The sequence below is a fragment of the Oryzias latipes genome, chromosome 1 (genome assembly GCF_002234675.1).
Source record: "Oryzias latipes chromosome 1, ASM223467v1".
NCBI classification, from domain to species: Eukaryota; Metazoa; Chordata; class Actinopteri; order Beloniformes; family Adrianichthyidae; genus Oryzias; species Oryzias latipes.
This window is the reverse complement of record NC_019859.2, coordinates 34,209,139-34,223,559: the sequence shown is the minus strand read 5'-3', so window position 1 is coordinate 34,223,559 and position 14,421 is coordinate 34,209,139. Positions and strand designations below refer to the sequence as shown.

The window sequence follows — 14,421 nt, the reverse complement described above, 5'->3', positions numbered from 1 at the left end:
TAAAATAAATAAACTAGTGTTTCATGCCAGTTTCCCTTTGAACATAGCGGTTTCCCTGACCGGGAATTGAACCCGGGCCGTGGCGGTGAAAGCACCAAATCCTAGCCATTAGACCATCAGTGATATCACATTATAGAAGTAAAAGCTGTAGAATGGCAAGCTGTAATGTCTAATGTTGATCTATGACATGGAAAACATAGCCCATACACTACTGAAGTGTAGAATTGTCCATCTTCTTTTCTATGTTGCCAGAGAAATCATTCAACGCTGTGAAATATTTGCTTTCCTTGGAATACCTTTTTTAGGATGTGGTCAAATGACAAGGTTGGTTCAAGGCTTAGATAAGTCTCTATTGAAAAGTGGTGTATAATGTGTCATTATTGGCATAGGCTAAACTAGGATTTCACATGAGTTCACCTTTAAACATAGGGGATTCCCTGACTAGGAATTGAACCCGGAGCGTGGCGGTGAGAGCGCCAAATCCTAGCCATTAGATCATCAGGGAAATTCCTGCTTGAGTCAAACAACATTTTTAACAGATTACAGGAATTGTCATAAATTGCAAAAGACTGCAATTTTGATGTGGCCTACTTTTAGATATTTCTCATTTTTGAAAGAGTGACCATTTATTTTTGCCGTAGCAAATTTCTTCAGTTTGTTGTTTATCTTGTCTCATTTCTTCTTTTTCTGTTGTAGAGTGGAGAAAGTCTAATCTGAGCTTACTGTGGTTCCACAGAGGTAGATTTGAAATTTGCTGCACTTTTACTTCTCTTCTGTCAACAAATCAGTGATCATTCCCGCCAGAAAAAAATACAACATTTCAATATATCCTTTGTCTTTTGTGAGCATATTGTCTTTTGACCCTAGAAAGCCTGAAACTTTGATCTTCTGCTGCAGTGTCCCTCTCTCATTCTCCAAAAAGTGTTGTGGTGATCACCCTAATAACTGGACCTTCAAGTTGCGGATTAGATCTGGGTCGTACGACAGCACACAGTTCTGCTCCCTTCCCCCTCTCCGGTGTATTACACATGTAAAGAAAACAAGTTTTAAGGACCAGGCAGCACTGGCCTATAAGGCAAAGTCTCCAAAGAAGACATCTCCAGTGCACCTGCATTTTCGGCACTGTTGGTTTTCTTCAACATGCTGATTGGCCTTTTTGAATTGGGTAGACTTTCCTTTTACAGATGAAGGCTTCTCCTCATTGTCCTCATCTTCAACAATCATTAGTCTTTCAGTCTGCGTAGGTGTAAGTCTCATGAGGAGAGGCTGTTTCAGCTGCAAATCCATTGGTACTGGCATATCCTCATCAGAGAAGGTATCATAGAGGATGAACGAACCCTTATTCTCAACAACAGAATCTTCTTCACCACTTCCAGAGTGTACGTCTGGGAGTGCTTAAAAATGAGCTAAGGCTTCCAAAGGAGCGAATTCCTTGACTGAATGTTCCTTGATGTTTGTCTTCTTGACTGCAACATGTGTCTACTTTAAAAAGTCAAACAGATGTCCAGATGGATCAGGTAACTCTGCCCCACACAAGCTGCTAGTACTGGTGGGCTGTTAGTTCAAATGCACATTAATTACTGCATAAACATATACATGGGCAAGTAAATGGCTTGTGCCACTGTGCAACAATGATGGGCTCTTGGACTAGAGGCGGGAACTCTTCACTGCACAAATTTGCGCAGGCTTGGAGATTCTACTTTTATTGTGGGGCAGAAGCTCTTGTATGGGCATTGGTGGTATAGTGGTAGCATAGCTGCTTGCCATGCAGTTTACCTGGGTTCCATTCCCAGCCAATGCATTGATTGTAGTTTTTGTTATGTTGAGTAACCTTTTTGTATTATAGTATTTAAGTAAAACATGTAGAATGTCAAGGTCTAAAGCCCAATCTTGATCTATGACATGGAAAACATAGCTCACTCACTAGTGAAATGTGGGCGTTTTCATCTTCTTGCCTATGTTGCTGGAGAAATCATTCAAGGCTGAGAGATGCTTGCATTCCTGATGTGGTTGATACGCAAGGTTGGTCTCTCTTTAAGAGTGGATTAGGATCTGTGTCATTTTTTGGTGTAGGCTAAACTAGTGTTTCGTGCCAATTTCTCTTTGAACATAGTGGATTCCCTGACCGGGAATTGAACCCGGACCGTGGCGGTGAAAGCGCCATATCCTAGCCATTAGACCATCAGGGAAATTCTCCTGTGGAAATGCTTCAAGAGAGTTGGCATTGGTAGCATAGGGGATGTCATAGCTGGGAAGGCGAATGGCTTGGGCTACTGTGCAACAATGATGGGTCCTATGACTGGATGTGGGGACTCTTCCTTGTGCAACATTGCACAGGCTTAGAAATTCTAGGTCTAATGCGGTGTGGCTTTGAAAGAGTTTGCCTTGGTGGTATAGTGGTAGCATTGCTGCCTTCCAAGCAGTTGACCTGGGTTCAATTCCCAGCCAATGCATTGACTAGTGCTTTTGAGAAGTAAACCTCTTGCTGAATATTATTGAAGTAAAAGCTGTAGAATGGCAAGCTGTGATGTCTAATGTTGATCTATGACATGGAAAACATAGCCCACACACTACTGAAGTGTAGAATTTTCCATCTTCTTTTCTATATTGCCAGAGAAATCATTCAATGCTGCGAAATGTTTGCTTTCCTTGGAATACCTTCTTTAGGATGTGGTGAAATGACAAGGTTGGTTCAAGTCCTAGATAAGTCTCTATTGAAAAGTGGTTTATGATGTGTCATTATTGGCATAGGCTAAACTAGGGTTTCATGTGAGTTCACCTTTAAACATGGTGGATTCCCTGACCGGGAATTGAACCCCGAGCGTGGCGGTGAGAGCGCCAAATCTTAGCCATTAGACCATCAGGGAAATTCCTGCACAAGTCAAACACCATTTTTAACAGATTACAGGAATTGTCATAAATTGCAAAAGACTGCAATTTTGATGTGGCCTACTTTTAGATATTTTTCATTTTTGAAAGAGTGACCATTTATTTTTGCTGTAGCAAATTTCTTCAGTTTGTTGTTCATCTTGTCTCATTTCTTCTTTTTCTGTTGTAGAGTGGAGAAAGTCTAATCTGAGCTTACTGTGGTTCCACAGAGGTAGATTTGAAATTTGCTGCACTTTTACTTCTCTTGTGTCAACAAATCAGTGATCATTCCCGCCAGACAAAAATACAACATTTCAATATATCCTTTGTCTTTTGACCCTAGAAAGCCTGAAACTTTGATCTTCTGCTGGGTTTCATGCAAGTTTTCCTTTAAACATGGACCCTGGGAATAGAGGCAGGGTCTCTTCCCTGCGACAATTTGCACAGGCTTAGAAATATAAGTCCTAACGTGGAGTAGTAGATGATTCTCTCATTTGACTGATCCTCTGATTGGCCAGGGTCGCGTGCATCTTGTACCTTTTGTTCTTGAGGATGGTTTCCACCATGGTGGCTAATCTCTCCACCACCAGCACCTCCACATAGAACCTGACCACTGATGCACACTTGTCCACCAGTTTCTGTAAGCTGTTCTTTTTTGTTGCTTTGGTATTGCTCTCCCAAGTAACCACTTCATTTCACTAAAAAACCTGCACTTGCATTAATTGAGCATTAAACATTCTTAGCATCATATTAAAAGAAATGTTAATGTGACTTGGCTAAATCCCAGCCTTGTTAGTAATGAAAAACCCACAGTTCAACACTGCTACACTTTAGATTCAATTCAATTCAATTTTATTTGTATAGCCCAAAATCACAACAACAGTCGTCTCGATGGGCTTCGAAGTAAAACATGAACTTAAAAGGATCACGAATACAAAGAGTTCAATAGGAAAATACTAAAATGAACTAACAAACTGACTAAGCTATACTGGCATCCCTGCCCTTAGACCCCCCTTTGCGGTAAGGAAAAACTCCCAAAAAAAACGGATTCCGGAAAAAACGAAGAAACCTCAGGGGTGCCCACATGAAGGAGGGATCCTCCCCCAGGACGGACAGGCGATTTACCAGAACTCTTAGAGAAGAATTAACTTATCAAAATCTACAACTACATATATATATATATAAAAGTCCAGCAGACGAGCTTCATCCAGCCGTGGTTGTGGGGACAGTCAAAGGCGCAAGTCGAGCCGGAGACAGGAACCACAGCCAGGTGTAGGAGCAGGAGCAGAGACGAGGTACTCGGTCAGGTACAGAGCAGAGACGAGCCAGAGATGAGCCAGAGGCAGGATCCACAGCCAGGTGTAGGAGCGGGAGAAAAGGCGAGGTAGACGGTCAGCAACTGGAGCACGGATGAGCCAACTGGAGTCTGGAAGATGTGTTAGTGTGTTTACAATAACACCCAGTCAAAAATTTTGACTTTCAAAATTAATTTAATATGAGTAACACAACTAGAATGAATCTATGTATAAAGCTCTCCAGAATTTAAGGAGCACTGTTGGTTAAAAAAAAAAGAAAACTTTCTCTTTAATTGTTGCTTATAGTGTGGGAAATACTGTGACAGACCACAAGAAACTTCTTTAAATCTGTAAGTTTAAGTTTGGATCTTTTCACTTTGAAACATAACCATGTTGTTTCCGCTTTGATGTTAATATATTTGTCTATTTTTGATCATTAAAGATTTGAAAAGTTGGGTTTGGAATTGATTGATGAGTTCATTCTCCCCTGGCAGAAATATGAAGTTGGCATGGCTTGCTTTTCCACCTCCCTTCAGAAGAGAAGATCACAGTCCAGCGGATTCTCAGTCCACAGAGAAGAGACCATGGCTTTGGGGGAGGGGGAGAGGGGGTTCAAATCTGATTCTTCTGTCGGTGGCCCAGTGAGCCTCCCCTTTACTCTGTTACACATCCTAATGGAGCCAGCGTATTTATCTGGAGCTCCACCTGTATCAACGAGCAGCAAACTGCTTCTCCAGACCGGGGGTCGGTTGGGGGGGGTGATTGATTTTCACGTTGGCTGTGTTGCTCTCCGCTGTGGCAGCCTGAAAGCTCATATTGAGCCCTATCAGCTTTAATTGGCATTCTCGCCTTTGAAATAGGTGCTGTGATTAGGTCTAGAGAGCTGGCCGCTTAAGCCCTCCTTATCATTGCCTGAGGTGCCTTGCCACCACAGTCTGCAGAATTCACCTACACACACCAACACGCACACACATATGCACACACGCAGGGGTTGTCACGCTGTATTCCAGCAGCATGTTTTCTAATAAAATGTGACCTAAACTTGTGTTTCTGGTCACATTCAGACACAAAAACAGGATCTTGATAAGATACTTTGATGAATGATGACTACCCCCCCCCCCCCCCCCACCTGAGCTCAGCCTGAGGACACCCCCACCCCACCCCTCCATCTCCCTGCTAAGATTTAAAGCCAGCTTTCTCTAATTAGTGTGAAGGGATGGGAGCAGACGAGATGCTTCTCCTCTACCTCTAAAGCCCCGGCAGACTTGCAAACATGAGCGCCGCCTTCCCCCCATCAGAAAGAGAGCCCAGCTCGCTCTAAAACAGTCAACATTAGCTCAGGGCTTGATTTGCCATGTCAGAAAGTTTCCGGTGATAACCGCAGACCTCGTTCCTTCATTTCTTTTCTCTCACAGAGTCGTGGATTTCATTTCTGTAAGTTTAGAGTGTTTGAGGCTGCGAGTGAGGATAAAGCTGTGATGGAAAATAGAAAGCTAGGGATAAAGGGCCGATTACACAACTTAAAGAGGACAAGAGGCTGAAAAAAGAAAACTGTAATGACTTTGTCTTAGAGATTCTGGGTTTGAGCCCCAAATAAAAGATTCATAATAAAACAACACTGTAACTATTTCTAACCTTTGCAAGCTATCAGCAAGAGCAGAATTAGATCGTATGGGTACTGTGCAATACACAATGCTTGTTTAACTGACCTACATTACACAACATCACACAACACATGAGCCATAGACCAAAGCTGCAGCCACAAACCCAATTAACTTTTAACACGATACAACAAGAACTGCCTTTATGCAAAAACAAAATAACACAATTGCACAAAGAAGGCCTAAAAAATAGAAATTTTCTTCCCCTCAGCTGGACAGATGCACCTTCTTCTGAGGCTGGAATCAGAAAAAAAAAAACAAGGAAGACTAAAAAAACAAGAATTACCTGCTTTTGGAAAAAGAGAGAAAAGAATGACTGCAGGAAAATAAGTCCCCTGGCCTCTAGAATGAGCCAAAGAAGTCCAGGCCTGTGATAGCATAACCAAAGGCAAGGCCTACAGTCATCAACCTAACTTAAATTTGAAGTTTTATCAAAAGAGGTCAGGCCTTAGAGGAAGTCTACCTCCCAGACCTGAAGGTTTGCTTCCCTTTCTACGATAAGAAAGTGCTCAAGTAACAACGGATCCTGCAGTTTCAGACCAAAGTGAGCTGTTGGGAAAATAACAACTTCTGAGATCTTCAAGATTCAAAACCTTTTCTGTGAGCTGAAGTGCTGATTTTAACAGGCAATCAATGAAAAGAAGCTAAAATTGGTGAAATATGAGCTTTCTCTTGAGAGTTCTCATTAAAACTCTGGCTGCAGCACTTCAGATCAGCTGGAGATTTTTCTGAGACACTTTCAGTGAACCTGATACATAAAACTGCAGTAAAAAAATGGATGGACTGGTTATTAGGGAAAAACAATTGTATGGATGTTAACAACGCCACAAGGATTCCAAGGCAGTGTAAACAAACTGGAAACTGTTGCGTTCGTGTATTTTATAACTGTTCCTTAAAATTGAAGTTAACGTTAAAGGTTTTTCTTTTTTGTTTAGGTGCTGTCCAGCGTGTGAAAGTTTAGTGGTACAGGTATTCATTATGTCTAATTATCATCCAGCAAGTCCATCACCAATAAAGCTGCATGGCCTGTGATGGGGTGTGTGGTATTGGGTACAGAGAAGGGTCTGAACATAAATGCTTCTCGGGAGTATGTGTGCATTTGTGTGCGTCCGCGAATGCTTGACGAGTTAAGCACTAATTGTGGGTGAAGCCTGGTGGAGTTGCGCATACAAGAATGGCACGGTCAGAATGTGGGATGAATCTGTAAGAGGCCGGGGGAGAGGAGGAGAGAGTTGCAGAGCTGAGTGAATGCCAAGGACCTTAATGAGGGCCAGGCAAGTTCTTCCTTTGCTCAAGAACACTGCAGTGAGCGAGCAGAAGGGCAGAACGAGGGGAATAGATAAGAGAGAAATGCAGAGTTAATTACAGGAAAACATTTGAGATCCATTTTGGGGACTTTTCTTCCCCATTTAACATTCAAAAACATGTTTAAAACAACATCTTCAAGCTATGAAGATGAATGAACGTTCGTCTGAGTCAGCACAAATACCAACACAATCACGCATAAAAGCAAGGAGCAGCACTGAAGTTTATTAATTTGTCATGAGAGAGAGAGAGTAGGATTTATCAATTATTACTTTAGAAGCATGAGAAACAAATAATACCGATACGGAAAGTGAAAAAAGACCTAAACAAAATAAATATTTCTTTGTTATCAGTGCAGAATATAAATCACGAGGGTTTTGCCTAATTGATTCTATTACATTCCCACCTACCCGCTTGACTCTCTCATCCATCCACACATTGTTTATCTTCCTTTTAAACGAGATGGATGAAAAAGGTTGTTATTGGATGTGAAGGTGGCTGAATTTCATCCGTTTTAACAAGCACATTAATTGCCAATTAGAGGCAGCAAACAGTTATCAGAAAAAATCTGTTTGTGCGCAAGAAACAAACTTTAAAAAATTGAAGTTTTCTTGTTTGGGAGATATGCGACAATGATGGAACTTTTCTTAAATAGTCTTTTTGTTTTTTTAAATAAACCACATTAGATTTTAAGGTAAGTTATGTGCAGCTTGATATCACTGGCCACAAGTCAGCGAGTTGACTAACTCTTAATTGGGAAATAAATCAAAGCATCTCCATGGCAACACACAACTTAAAATGGCCAAATGAGAGCATGCTGATGGTGTCTTAGTGTACAGAGGTGGCGTTTGTGGATTTGTGTGCGTGGGGGGTATCCACTCATGCATATGTGTTAACACCTCCTCCTGCTCATTACCAGAGAGCCTTGTTAGGTAAGCAGCTGCTGTGTGCTGCACACTGCACGCTGTACCCATCTATTCATCTTGTTTTGGACTGCTCTTACAGAAGCAGCCATTGCTCATACATCTGACATAGTATTTGCTAAAAAAAAACCAGTGTTGATGGAAAATAAGTGACCCCCACCAAGAAAAAGAGGCCAATCTTTTTATTTTCATTTTTACAACAAATGATTCAAATCCATATTTTGTGTCTCTCCTGAAGCTCTAGATTATACGTGCTTCACCTCCTGAGCCTCTTCCTCCTCGTTCCAGTTGGCCTCATGAAATGAATGAAGGCTGCAAAGCATTAGCACAGACAAATGGATAGACTGGCCTAACACAATCTGGCCCACTTCGGTAGACAATTTAATATAGAGTCACCCACAGTGCAGTTACCCCGCCAGGGTCCTCCACTAAATCTCACTTTGACTCTCCATGATGGATATAGATTTGACGTATCAGAAAACCCTGTGTGCGCACGTGTGTTTGTTGTGTGGATGATGGATCAGGCAGGCGATCGGCGGACGGGTGAGCTGTGAAAGGCAGCAATGATAATTATAGTATTTATCTTGGTTTGGTGTCATGGCTGCCTATGCTGCATTATGAACAGATAAAACTGAACCATCTTTCAGCACCTGCTCTTCACTTATTAAAGGAAATGCACCAAACGGGGGAGAGACGACATGGATAATTGATGTGAGCGTCTTCAAAGCTAGAAGCTTGACAGTGGAGGTTTTCATTCTTTTAATTTCATCTGCCACTTCAGCTTCTCTCAGCGTTTCAACCACCGACGTCTCTGGAATGCATCATAAATCAGCTGCAGACGTCATCTTCAAGAGCGTTTGGGAAAATCTGCTTTTTGCAGCCTTTTCTCACAATTTCGCCGTTGAACGGATCGTGGAGGGGGTGGGGAGCAGACAGCCGTTTTATGCTATAACTCATGGTAAGGAAAATATTTAAAGAGGTACTCTGAAACATGTCAACTAAGAGCAAATTATTTTTCTTTCTGGGTAAGGAAATAATAAAAATGCGAGTCTTTCTCACTTGAGTAATGCTGGATGGATGGAACCAGATGGAATCTGGTACATAATCAGGAGCACAGCCACAGAAGGACTTTACAGCTCAGTTCTTAAGGAGTAAGCTGTCTTTTTTAATAGAGATCACGATTTACCTCATCTTCCTCTGAAGCTGCATATTTAGACGTCCTTTTGTGCATGAAGTTGCCCATGGAGACAGTTTCTACTGTAATGAGAGAGAAGCCAGAGATCTCATCTGAGCCTTTCGCACACATGTTTAACACATCCGGATACACGCGTTGATTAAAAAGGTCAGGCTCGCTAAAAAAACAAACTTGCACGGCAGCTTAGTTTGTATTTTAGCAATGCATCACTGGAAAACTTGGTGACACAGGTGAAAAAAAAAGGGCTTTTTGGGGTAGCCCCCCCATTTCCTATATTACCACCAAGTAGTTGACTTTCTTATAACCTTATAAAGAGATCAATAGTTCCGGTCAATAGTTCTCCAGCTATTCTCGAGAAAGTTTTAAAGCCTTTTTAAAACTTATTTTCAAGTACCTTTGTATCTGACTATCTTAAGAAGAATACTAATAAAGTTTGTAACTTTGTGTTGAACCTCTTCAGTTAAACCCTACAAATGTATTTGTTAAACATTTTACTGATGTTGACCCATTTAAGTTTATTTTTGTTGCAAAATTCAAAGGGATTCACATATATTTCACATTACATGCATTAATTGTTTAATTTAATTCCCACTACCGAGGTCTTCGCTATTCATGCCTAATCATAAACCAAATGCAAGTTATTCAAGTGTTGATTACATTTGGCAATTGAGTTGTTATTGCGTTCCCAGGCTCCAGCATCTGGAACAGGTAAAACCAAATGGCTCAGGCCTGAGGAACCAGTGCTGCCTCTTTCCTCCCAACAGCATCCTATTAACCAAGATAAGAGACATATCAATGGTTTGAAAGGTACTGGATGATTAGAGTACAGCCATTTATCTCCTTCAACTCAATTTATTGTGCCTACTATCCTTAAGCGCATCAATCAGCATAAGATAAGGCCTTTATAGGTGACAATTTTACTAAGATGCTCTAATTGGGCCTCACTAGAACCCTGTTTTGGCTGAAAAATCCCAGGTGTTATTTTGATGTAGTTACAAAAAAGCCCAACACTTCTAAAAAGAAGCTAGCTGATTTGCTACAATAGCAAATTTCCATTACACATATGTGCAAAACTTAATCAAATTCTACAAATTCTGCAATTACCCTGTTTCCATTAAATCATAAATGTGAAGAAACCCAAACCAACTCACACGATAAATCATTCAAATGCACGACAACGGGTCTGAACAAAACTTTGATTTACAGCAAATACATTCAAATTTCTACCATGGCTCTAGCGCTCATCGTCATCAATCAAAGGAGACGTCTGCGTCTTCTTCAGGCCGTGGAGTGGTGAGCTCCTTACACATGGGAGGGGCTTCAGGTGAAGCCATAGGAATATGGGGGTTGGGGATTCTAGAAAGGAGCTGTGGATCCAACAAGTCCACGTGACATGCTCAACTTTTTTTTTTTTTCTCGATAAAGGTCAGTTTTAAAAAAAAAATGTTTCCATTAAGGCCTGTTCACACCGGGACGAATTTCGCCGGCGATTTTCGCCGACGTTTAACGCCTCGTGACTAAACAAAGGGCACCAACGAGAGTGTGCACACCGACGCGAAAAAACGCGACGCGTTAAAGCGTCAAAAAAAAAAAAACGCCTCGGGTTCGTTTTTTTTTTTCGACGCGTCGCGTCGAAATCTACTCGACCAATGAGAATGGCGCTTTTGCTCACGTGTCTGGAGCTTCTGAAGTTACAGTAAAACACAACTTTGGGGCGCTCAAACACAAAACTGCCTTGCTGAGCACACATACCAGCGAAGAAGATAGACGCCAAGTAGCGTCTACACAGCCGCGAAGCAATAATGACGGACATTCTAAAATATCCCCGAACCAAGCACCAGTTGGACCTACTGGTGCTTGAAATATTCATGTTTTCGTTGTTTGATTCTGACAAGCGTGTAAATACTTGCTCTCTTCTTCTGAGTGAAAAGCGACTTTAAGAAGCGTAAAGTTGCGCAGCGCCACCTTGTGTACAGGAGTATTTCTGTTTTACATTAAGCGCCATCTAATGTCAGGGAATGAAATTGCATGTTCGCTCCACTCATCGTCAGCGAAAATCGCCTGGGTGTGAACACAAAAAACGTGGCGAAAAACGCTGGCGAATAACGCCTGGCGAATATTCGTCCCGGTGTGTACGGGCCTTTAGGCTCAGAGACACAGCTAATGTTCTGGGTCTCATAACAGACGCTTTCCTTCAGGAGATCCAACTACGGCTGATCAGACCGAGGTCTACGTCCAATATTGTCCCCAGTGGAGACTTTCGTCCTTTCTTGTATTCTAAAACTATGGTTGGTCAACCAAAAACAGTTTTCTGTACCTTATATTTAAAAGCTTTCAAGTAGAAGTGACTTGCATTTTTTTGGTAAGGTATCCCATGAAACACAAGTTGTTTTGAAAGCCACTAAGAAAAGATGTGTAATTCTTTTTCATTCTTTTTAAAGTGAGGACATTCTCTCATCCCTGTGGTTGTGACATACAGAAAGATGAGACGCCTAATTAGTAGCTTCTGAACTGTTGTGTTTAAACTCTCCTGCGTTTCCTCTGAATCAATGGATGTTTTCTCAAAGGATGATGCTGGTTTAGGCACCAGGACATTTTTGCAAAATTTAGGAGCAGCAGAGATAGAATTAGAGCATGCAAGCAAACCAAGTTTCCCACAGGAGTTCTGCATTTTGCAATAGCTCCGTAATCCCCATTTCTTAGGTTTTAAACGCTGCTTTTTTCTAATTCTTGACTTCTACGTTGCTTTACAGGATTTACATGCAACATTTATGTCAACAACAGATACACAATTCAGTCTTTTAAAGTTCAAGTCACAATGACAGGAAAGGAAATGGGGAAAATATCAAAATCTTCTTTCATTATCCATGATTTCTGTAAAGAGCAATCCTTGAGTTTTAAAAGAAACGATGTCGCCTTCAGCTCTTCTTCGTTCAATACCTCCTTCAGTGTGGAGATGACTCATGCCATTAAAAAAATGCAAAAGCATATTATTAACTGATCAGAACACATGAATCTTCAAAGGTTCTAACTTTGTAATTTTCACCTTGTAAAACTGTGCACATTTGGAGTTGAATGACTTTTGCTCAACAGTTGGCTGTGCATCAGCAAGGTGAGTATTTTCTGAGTGAGGAAACTGTCAAAGGAGCATTGTAGAAGCAGAAGGTCAATCATGTGGAGTGTTAACATTCAGCCTTGGCTTCTCTGCTTTGAAAGGATTCTAAGCAAGTTTCTTCAAATGAGAGAAGTGTTTCCTGGAGGGCTGGCATCTCTGATTTAAAAACGTGTTCTGAATTTACCCAGAGTGGTACCATAAAGTGGATAAAAGGCAGGGAAGCTCACAAAGAAGCGGTGTGGAAGAATAGTGCAAAGTGAGACAGCTGAGAAGCACAATCACCAGAGATATGGGAAATAAAAGCAGCAGAAAACTCATCAGAGAGGGAGAAAAAAAGGAAAACTAGTTTAGTCTAAACTGGGCCGTGAAAGATGCTCGGTTGGAATCATTGAATGAGACACTTTATTATTTGTTCGATTCAAATTCTCCTGTTTGCCTTTCGTTTGTACCCGTTCTTCATTTGCAGCTCTCCTCCCTTCATCCAGTTTCCACAGTCTCATTTCATTTTTTATCTTGCAGATGCGCCTCCTCCCTTGCTGCCAGTCAACCCTGATGCTGAGGAGACACTGATAATGCTCAGACACCCACTGAAACTAAATTAACCAGCTCCCTGCCTTCATTTTGATCCTTTTCCTTCTTCTTCACTCTGACAGCAGCTAGCAAAAATGTAATTAAAGTGTGATGCGTCAAGCTTTTAACCTAACAGGAGAAAACCGAAGAAAGCGGTTTTAGCCATCTGCTGTGTGTTTGTGTTTGTTCTCAGCAGTTTGGATAATCTCATTTCCAAGAGCAGGAGTGCTTCATTTCGCTAAGAAGGGCTCCACGCAAGAGGCTCAGCGAGTGAGCCAAAGAGGATGAACTGTCATGGATCCCTCTGTCCAGCTTCACACCCGTAACGTGTCCACACCAGTTAATGGCTTACTTGCAGCTTTAAATGAAAACACAATCACCTAATAAGGGTACAGGAAGGGAGGCGGGAACAATCTGGGTTTATGAGAGAGGGAAACATGATTGGACGTGAAGTTGGAATTAGGGCAAAGCGGTCTGGTGTCAGACTCTGTGAGAGTGACTGACTGAGCTGATGAGCGCCACTCTCTCAGTGGACCAAATCCCATCCAAAAGCTGTCAGTCACATTAGGGGAACAGGTAGGTTCCTCCCTGCAGTTAGACTCCGTGAAAACTCTGCAGCCTTTTAATTATGTTGTAGTTTTACTACCTTACATGGCCTTTCACGTCAGCGTCAGTCATCTGTTCAGTGGCATTAAGGAGTTCTTCCATGATGAAAAAGGGCTGAACCCTGTTTATTCATCCTCCTGCAAATGTCATCAGGAGGCAGATGTCTTTAGGAGGGATCCTTAGTCACAACTGCCCTTAAAGGTGGATTTGGGCTCTCTGCAGGCAGAAAATGGGCAAACCATTACAGGGCACGCAGGCACAAAACATCAAGGTCATAGTAAAGCCCCATTAGCTGCATCAAGATGTGTGAAACTTGTTCTCATTTGACCCCTCTCCCGGGGGAACGGTGAGCTGCAGACACAGCCGCACTCGGGAACTCCAATCCAACCCTTTAATGCTGAATATCAAGCAGAAAGGCACTCTGTCCCACTTTTAGTGTCTTTGGTTTGGCTAAACCCCAAATTTGTACTTGTGGCCTTCCAGTCTCAGGGTAGACGCTCTACCACAAGGCCATAGACCACTTGATGAGCCCATGGAGCAAATATTTTCATCCACATTTGTTGCCGGAGTATGCTGGAGGTGACAGGTTGTAGTGAACAATTACTCATACAACATGCAAAGCCTAAAGTAGGCGAGACACATGTGTGTCTAACAGATTTTTTTAACCCCAAAATCCTAAGGTTCCCATTAGTGCTGATCATATGATCACACTTCTTTGTGCTTCCTGTGGTGCAGTCTGACTATTGGAAATAAGGAAATTAGACAGAGTCTGCTTATCATGTGCACACTCCATGTGTACAGAACACTTATCAATAATCAACATCACGCATGAATCACGAAATAACGGAATTCCATACATGGAAAATCAACGTAGTGGATGCGT

The 14,421-nt window shown here is 41.9% G+C and overlaps 4 non-coding genes across 4 annotated transcripts; 2 read left to right on the top strand and 2 right to left on the bottom strand.

Moving 5' to 3' along the window:
* Positions 1-51: 51 nt before the first annotated feature.
* On the bottom strand, positions 52-123 carry trnae-uuc. Its single transcript has one exon. It is a non-coding gene; the product is annotated as a tRNA-Glu (tRNA).
* Positions 124-1,730: 1,607 nt separating this feature from the next.
* Positions 1,731-1,801, top strand: trnag-gcc. The gene has a single exon. It is a non-coding gene; the product is annotated as a tRNA-Gly (tRNA).
* Positions 1,802-2,117: 316 nt separating this feature from the next.
* Positions 2,118-2,189, bottom strand: trnae-uuc. Its single transcript has one exon. It is a non-coding gene; the product is annotated as a tRNA-Glu (tRNA).
* Positions 2,190-2,382: 193 nt separating this feature from the next.
* Positions 2,383-2,453, top strand: trnag-ucc. The gene has a single exon. It is a non-coding gene; the product is annotated as a tRNA-Gly (tRNA).
* The last annotated feature ends 11,968 nt before the right edge of the window (positions 2,454-14,421 follow it).